General features: G+C 37.5%; 1 pseudogene; it reads right to left on the reverse strand.

Annotated features, from left to right (window-relative positions):
* Nucleotides 1-7,640: 7,640 nt before the first annotated feature.
* On the reverse strand, nucleotides 7,641-8,302 carry LOC147396441 (UDP-galactose/UDP-glucose transporter 4 pseudogene; annotated as a pseudogene).
* Nucleotides 8,303-8,642: the final 340 nt, after the last annotated feature.

The following is an 8,642-nucleotide window of genomic DNA, read 5'->3' on the forward strand; positions in this document are numbered from 1 at the left end:
ATTTTTTGTTTTGGAAGTTCTACTCTACCTACTCGGAGTGAAAGAGTAATGAACAAATTTTTGTGAGAATCCTACTCTACCTACCCAGGGTGAAAGAGTAATGAACTAATTTTATTTTTTTTGCAAGTTCTACTCTACCTACTCGGAATGAAAGAGTAATGAACTAATTTTTTTGAGAGTCCTACTCTACCTGCCCAAGGTGAAAGAATAATGAACTAATTTTTTTTGAGAAGTTCTACTCTACTTACTCGGAGTGAAAGAGTAATGAACTAATTTTTTTGAGAGTCCTACTCTACCTGCCCAGGGTGAAAGAGTAATGAACTAATTTTTTTGAGAGTCCTACTCTACCTGCCCAGGGTGAAAGAGTAATGAACTAATTTTTTTGAGAAGTTCTACTCTACCTACTCGGAGTGAAAGAGTAATGAACTAATTTTTTTGAGAGTCCTACTCTACCTGCCCAGGGTGAAAGAGTAATGAACTAATTTTTTTTGAAGAAGTTCTACTCTACCTACTCGGAGTGAAAGAGTAATGAACTAATTTTTTTTTTGAGTCCTATTCTACCTGCCCAGGGTGAAAGAGCAATGAACTAATTTTTTTGAGAGTCCTACTCTACCTACTCGGATTGAAAGAGTAATGAACTAATTTTTTTTTGGGATTCCTACTCTACCTGCCCAGGGTGAAAGAGCAATGAACTAATTTTTTTGGGAAGTTCGACTCTACCTACTCGGAGTGAAAGAGTAATGAACTAAGCTTTTTGAGAGTTTTACTCTACCTGCCCAGGGTGAAAGAGTAATGAACTAGTTTTTTTGGGTAGTTCTACTCTACCTACTCGGAGTGAAAGAGTAATGAACTAAGCTTTTTGAGAGTCCTACTCTACCTGCCCAGGGTGAAAGAGTAATGAACTAATTTTCGAGGGAACAAACAGGGGATTAACCTTGCATTTGATTTTTTTTTTTGGTAAATAAAAAGTTGGATTTTATGAAGGTCCGATAAACAATTTAACTTCTTTGAATCTTAGGAGTTTTCAAAATTGCTATCAAGAGGGTAACCTTTAATTCAAAGTTAACCTTATCCTTTGGGGTTGGAGTTGACCAGGTTTCAGAATCAAAATGCCCCTAGTTTGACAGGAAACATTGCATTGGGGATAATTGAACATAATTTGAAAACAAATGCCCCTAGTGTAAGGGGGGAAACTGTACTCTTTAGAAAAAGGAAGTGCCCTTGTTATGAAAATTTAAAATCCTTGATTACCGCAAGCGCAATAAAGGTTTAACTTTTAATTTTGACATTTTTCATTGAAGATTTTGAGTCAGGCTCAAAGAAATTGGAACAAAATATTTCTTTATGAAATTCATCATAGAATTTGTTTTTTCTCCCCGTCGGTTCGCTTAGGGACATGAAACTCTTCAGATCAATCATAGACAAGATACTTGTATCCCCTGAGTCTATATTTGGTTCAAACTGAAACTTGATCATTCGGACTTCTGATGTTTCTGCTCGGACTGTCTTTTCAGCTTCTCAACTCAACTAAGATTTTCTTTTATTTTTTTGATTGCTCTAAGTTTTGCCTAGATTGTCTTTTCAAGTTTTCAATCTAGCGAGCATGCTCTAGCTTTTGCCTAGATCGCCTTTTTAGGTTTTCGATCTAGCGAGCTTACAATTTTTTTTTCTTTTCTTTGCTCTGATTGTTGCCAAGGTCGTCCTTTCAGATTTTTAATCTTGCGAGCTTGCCTTAATTTTTGCCTAAGTCGTCCTTTTCGGGTTTTCAACTTAGCAGACTTTTTTTCTCTTCTTCTTCCTTTCTGAACTTCTGGAGTTACTGTCTGATCATGATTTACTACCTTCCTTGAATTTTTTCACACAGTACTTAGGAGGACTTTTATAGGTAGGCTTAGGACTGGGCATAAAAAAAGGAATTTTGAAGCTCAAAAACCCAAATCCCCCTTGTGTGGCATTTCTTTTTAAATTATTTTCTTTTTTCCTTGAATTTTCTTCCCCACTCTGACAATATTTCTTTTTCTTTTGAATTTTTTTTTCTTTTTAGATTTTTTCTTTGTCGGGGAATCTATTTTTTTATTTTGATGTGGTCGAGCCTGAAGTAACTTCTCAGGTTGCCTACATACCCCAGAATTTTGGGATCAGACCAAGACGTAGTTCAAGTTTTTCCTTCCCCAGGTTAGGTAATCGGGTTGAGAAAGAAAAAGGCATCATTTTTTTTTTGAAAATGCTGTCAAGGACTGAGAAATGAGATATTGAACTGGATAGCAAGAAAATTGATTCGACCAAAGATGGCCTCCTTAAATGTAGTACCGTTTGATCTGGTCAAGGTTGGTTGACTCTGATAGTTCAATTCCATCATGACCTTGAAGTCTAACGGCTTTTCTAGACAGTATTTTCTTAATAAATTAATCTCTCCAATTGGGTTCAAACTTCTTCCCATAATCAAGGAAGAGTGCTTAATTTTCTCTGAAGTCTGATGGTGAAATCCTTAACTTGTAACTGGCGAACTTTAACCTTCTTGTCAAACATGAGAGCGATTCTTCTTTGATAAGTTTGCACGTGGTGCAAAACTCTAAATTATTTCTCTTCAACCAAGTTTAGCTCTTCGTACCCAATAACGAGCCTAGTCTGTTTTTAGCAATTGACTTTCCATCAAGACCTTGAGATACAGGATGTCCCTTTCAACTGGTAAGACTGTTTCCATATCATATACTAGAGAGTAGGGAATAGTTTCAGTGGAATACTGTATTTGAAGTACGACACCCCTATAGTGTGAATGGTAGCTTTTCTGACCAATCTTGGTGCGATTGACACATTTTCACGATGATTATCTTGAGACACTTACTAGCTGCTTCAACCGCTCTATTAATCTGAGGACGGTAAGGAGATGATGCCGGATCTTGAACTTTGAACACGGAGGAATGACCTAAGCTTTGAAGTACGACCGATTATCAAAGATCAGCTCAAAAAGTACCTCCATATTGACTGAGAATATGCGTTTGAATGAACTTTACAACTCGAGATATCGTGAGAATAGCACTGATATATTTTCTAACATCTTGTATAATTTCATTGATATAGACGAGTATCTATTCCGTGTTGAACAACACCCAAGCTTGCACCTCAAGTCTTTTGAAATTTCTGAGTAATTCATTACCCCCTCGTATTCCTTTGGAGATAGGATAATTCTAATTCGAATTTCTTGAGAATTATTTTTTGTTATGAGGTCAATGACCTTTGATTTCTCGATTAAAGGTTGAGCCTAACTCTTATCTTTTTGTTTAGGAGAGGAATCTATCCTTAAAGTCAGATCATTAGTTAATTCGTTAATACGCTCGAGGTATTCAAAATTTTTTTTTATTCAATTAAATTTAGATGGGGCGATTGACACCACTGCAGACTCGACAAACTAACTTGACTAGAACAAAATAAGAAATAAAAAGACAGACTTAATTACTGAATTGATAGAAAGAACTGGACTCAAGACTCATAAAGAACTAAAGACAATTACCCACAATGGGTTTGATTACAGATTGAGAACTCGAGAAACTATTTCCAAACGGTTGGACTGAGTCTTTTTCTTCAGATTCTTTGCATTCTTCGGACTTATTTCTTCTCTTTTGGCCAAGACTGCGTTTGGTGGTGAAAACCTCATTAGGAACCGTCACTCTAGTTAGAGGAGGGCTAGGAGGTTTATGATTAATTGATCGGATGAGAAGGATTGGGTCAAACGAGAGTTGAGTATTGGATACCATGTTCAAAGTCTGAGGAGATTGGTAAATGGGTAGAGTGTTGGTAGTAACATTTGACTGCTCAGGGGCAGGGACAATAACTTTTTTGGCGTCAATGAGGTCTTGAACTGTATGACGAAGAGCAATGCAACGATCAGTAGGATGACCAGAATTTTGGTGAAACTCACAAAATAGGTTGGGATTGTGAGAAGTGGGGAGTGGATTTGGTAAAGGTCGAGGTTGGAGAGGTGCAATGAGCCCTTTACTTAATAGTTTCTGAAAGACAATGCTCAAAGGCATACCAAGATTGATAAATTTCCTACGCGGTCGAGGTTGATTAGGGTTAACTTGGTTACTAGGCAGGATACTAGATTCGACGGGTGTAGTAGACGTATTGGCTACATAGGCATGATCAGTACTAGATTTGGAATTGGTGAAAGGCTTTTTGAACTTGTTGTCCGAAGGATTGGAAAGGATTCCGGAAGTGAAAGCATCTTCCAATTGGCTACCAGTTTGCAATAGAGACTCAAATGTAGGAAGGTATTGGGAGACTACATATCGGGCATACCCTTGCGAGAGGTTTTTTAAGATAATAGCCACTTGTTCTTTCTCTAAAGGTCTATCCCACATTTGTGCAGCCTTGGCCCTCCAACGACCGATAAAGTCAGTAAATGTTTTCCCATTCTTCTGTTTAGTTGACTCCAAGTCCCTTCTTGAAATTTCAATTTCAGTACTGTATTTGTACTGATGCCAGAAAGTCTTTGACATATTCTCCCATGTACCTACTGTAGCTGGATCTTGAGACATCAGCCATCGTAGAGCTGATCCTGACAGAGTTCGTTCAAACAGTAATGTCATATGTTCGTTGCTAAGCCCCATAGTGCGTATGTTGGTAACATACACCTTAAGTGTGTTTTCGCACACCCCGTCCCACTGAACTTGTCCATCTCAGGCATCACAAACTTCTCTGGCAAATGGATTCTAGGGATGCGGTTCAGAGCTTCAATGCCTGCTGTAATTTCATCAATACCCTTTATATTTTTCATAGCTGACTCCAATTGAGACATTCTGTTGGTTAACACTAGATTCTCATCAGCATACTCTTCGTCTCCATCGAGTTCGAAGACTTCATGGGCACGTCTCGCTGTATTTTCTTCTTCCCTTTTTCCTTTAGGATCATCAATGGGATTGCCAGTTGATTCTGAAATCTGTTCTAAGACTTCCACTTGCCCTTTATACTGTTGATATCATTGGCAAAGGCTGCCAAAATCTTACGGATTTCTGTGAGCTCAGATTCTGAAGTCATTTCTGCTTGTTGACTTGGTACCAATGTTCGTTCTAACCGACTCGACTTACGACTCCAACTAGTAGATAGACACTTGAGTTTGGGTGCAATGATAACCTTGAAAATCCCATCAAAGGTGGATTACTAGTTATGGATCCTAGAATAGACTTTTAATAAATAGAGGTTTCTCTTGATAGCATGGGTTAAGTTAACTCCTAGATTCAAACTCTCTAACCAATGAAATATTTCGATCAAGAAATATTACATGAATATGATTTATTGATCTTGTTAAGTATGAAATATTCAGTCCATTGAATTAAATTGGCCGATGCAAGGTGATTGGGACTATGTACCCATTTGAGTTTGGGTCGGTTCGACCCAATGGATTTGAATATTTCACTTGCATCACTTCATCCAATTAGTTCAGTCGATCCATATGTTGATCCATAAGATCTATTTACCAATTGGCCTAATTGGTTTAACTTGATATTGACTAGTATGTCTCATCAATTAAGTTTATTGGGTTGGACCAATATTGCGGTTTAATTGGAGCGGTGTGGACCGGTCCACCCACTTACCTTTTGGTTGGATTAAATAGAGTAACCCGGGAACACCCATAGTCAGTTCGGGTCGTGACCTATAGGGAGGTTTCTAGACTCTAAGCTTACTATGTGCAATGCATTTTATCTGGCCACCCTTGTCCAAATACACCTATATACCTCTCGATACGTGGTGACTTGGTTTGATATACCATATATCTGATAATTTAAAACCTCAATTCACTTCTCTGAAGTAAAAAATAGTCAGTTTGATCTCCAGTTGAGAGGTGGCGCACGATGCTGAGCAAGGGCCCACTTAAATACCTCTCGTCTAGAATAGACGTAGTCTATCCCCCTCGTACAGTAGGGTACATCGGGGCAAGATCTCGCTTAGGCACCGGTTTTGATCAAGAAGTGCAATTAATATATTTAGATTATCTTTTATATACTTAGGTACGAGTCAAGAGTTGTAGCTTTCATAAATGGTTTGGCATCCCACGAGGGGACCGACCACGTACTAGTACTACGTTGGCAATCGGGACATGTGACTGTGTGGCTCACAATAGGTAAAAGGCTCAGGTCGCTCCAGCCTGGGTGAATCAATATACTTCTCAGAATCACCTGATTAGATGGTATCGAAGCCTCAGTTTGATATACCCTAAGGTACGTGACTGGAGTTGTGATTTTCATGAATGACGTCGCATCTTCGAAGAGAACGGGCCACGCACTAGTGCCACGTCGGCTATATAGGACGTGCAAGCGTGCAAAACAATAAACGTGCATGTGGTGTGTGCAAAATAGGGTAGGGTGTGCCCGGGGTCCTTTTTCAAATAAATGGGCCCATGGGCCTGATCAAAACCATTACAACATACGGTTATCAAATGAATATTGACCAAGAATATAACATAAAACCCATCACATTGAAATTAAGATGAAAGCAAACACATCACAAACATATCTGTAGAGGTCATGGCACATTATATGGGCATATAACACAAAGAATAATGAATTTGATCCAACATTGAAAATGCCTACAAATTTATTATTTATGGTCCAATCAAGGGTTACTTTGGGTGATCCAAACAAAATCAAGACTTTAACGAATATTGCCTCAATGATAGAATGGTAATTGTTGAGGTAAGGAGTGATGAACACATTTTTTTTTTTTTTTTGAAAAACATGCATGGCAAATCTTTTGAGAACATAGGCTAGCGTGACCAATTCATAAGGTTTCAAATTTTACTAAGGGTCCTTAGGCCACGTGGTTCATCATGTCAGCAATCCAATGTCACAACCTTAAAGATTTTGATGGGAAATTTTCTATCCAAAAATAAAATTCACACTTATTTTTTAGCTTTGATCCAAGGTTTTTGAAAATGAGCGATTACGAAATCCCGAATCTAAAAATAAAAATTAATTATTTTTCTTGAAAATTTTCTTTTGAAAGTTCTTTAAGTTTTGGTTTCCACAAGCCTATGCCATTGAACGGTAATTTTATGTGGCACACGGTGAACTCAACTATCCTTAGTAAGTATGGAATCTTACTAGATTAGTGAGATTAGCTTTGCTTACGGGTTATTTATATTTGTAGTCAAACAACTATTCTTAAAAGTGGTTTCCGTCACTTAGCAAAGTTTGGGGTGAGACCCAAATTGATAAAATAAAAACTAATATAAAGAATTGAGCCCAACATGCATGACTGATTTGTGAAAAAAAAAAAAAAACAAACAGAAAGTCCAGCCAATATTTGTTGAGGAACGCCCTTCAAAAAATTAATCCTTTTTTTTTTTTCAAAAATGTGGGTCCCACCAAAAATTTGTTTGAGTAAAATAACTTTTAAAAGTAATGAAATTTTTTGATAAATGCCATATGTAAATTTGTAAAAAAAAAATTTAATCTTTTCCCATCCATCACCAACCTTATAGGTCTGGCCCACGTGAGACCTCAAAAACATCACCATCGCCCCTTTCTTTCTTTGAATTTTTCGTTTTTTTATTTTTTATTTTTAGCCACAAATCAAAATTAAAGAAGAAACAAAAAATGCATTTTCAGACTAAGGTGTTATTTCCAACTTTCTTCTCTTCTTTAAAAGACTTTATTGTGTTGTTCTGTTAATGGCTTCGTGAACATCATGTAAGATAACACTACCATCTTTCTTGCCATTGTAATCATGGCTGTGGTTGCAGCACCAAAGAGGGCAATTAGGGACAAAACGGATACTTGGCCGACTAATGTGGCCATTGCTTCGAACACTAGTACCCCATATACATAAGGATGCTGATAACATGCAGTCCAGGCCTTGAACAGCTCTCCAGTCAAAAGCATGGGTGGAATCAAGAAAGGCAATCAGTTGAATAAAACAACATCTCCATCTATGTTGTTTCAGGATTCATGGTAAAGATTGCTTCTTGTAAATTACCAAGAAAGGAATCCATGACTAAAGCACCCGATATCATCATGACACCTATCATGTTGAAGTTAGGAGATGTGTGAGCGTACGCTAAGGTGAAAAAGATGGGGTCTACGACAAGGAGTAGAGCTGAAAGGTATTCGTGGATTGGGTATTTCCGTCGTAGACCAGGAATGAAGGCTCCCATTACCATTATAGCAAGACCTTGATGGATTTGAACATGAGCTGTGCCGGGTAATTAAGAAAAGCGAGAGACCCTTTGGTTAGACCATGGGAACCCATGAGAACGGCAGAGAGCTTCACATAAGTTTTCCAAGGGTTCACCATTTGTTTGGTGGTGAAGAGAGAGAGAGAGAGAGAGAGGTTGAAGAAGATGTCTCTGTTGAAGACGATGTAACTGTGTGGAACCATTTAAGAAGATGATGTGGGATTAAAAAAAATCGATTCTTGTTTGTTACACACCAGCCCAATGTTGTTGTAAAAAGAACACTTAAAAACAAATTTTGTTTTTTTCTTTTTTTTTTAAAATGTTAGATTTTTAAAGGATTGGTTTTTATATGTTACAAACCAACTCTATTAGCCCATTGTTGTTGTTACAGATTTTTTTTTTTTTTTAAGAAGATAAAAAAAATAAAAATGTTGTTGAAGGATACATCGCCCACCCTTAAACAAAAATT

Source organism: Akebia trifoliata, chromosome 8 (assembly GCF_017979445.1).
Source record: "Akebia trifoliata isolate Shusen 1 chromosome 8, ASM1797944v1, whole genome shotgun sequence".
Classification (NCBI taxonomy): domain Eukaryota; kingdom Viridiplantae; phylum Streptophyta; class Magnoliopsida; order Ranunculales; family Lardizabalaceae; genus Akebia; species Akebia trifoliata.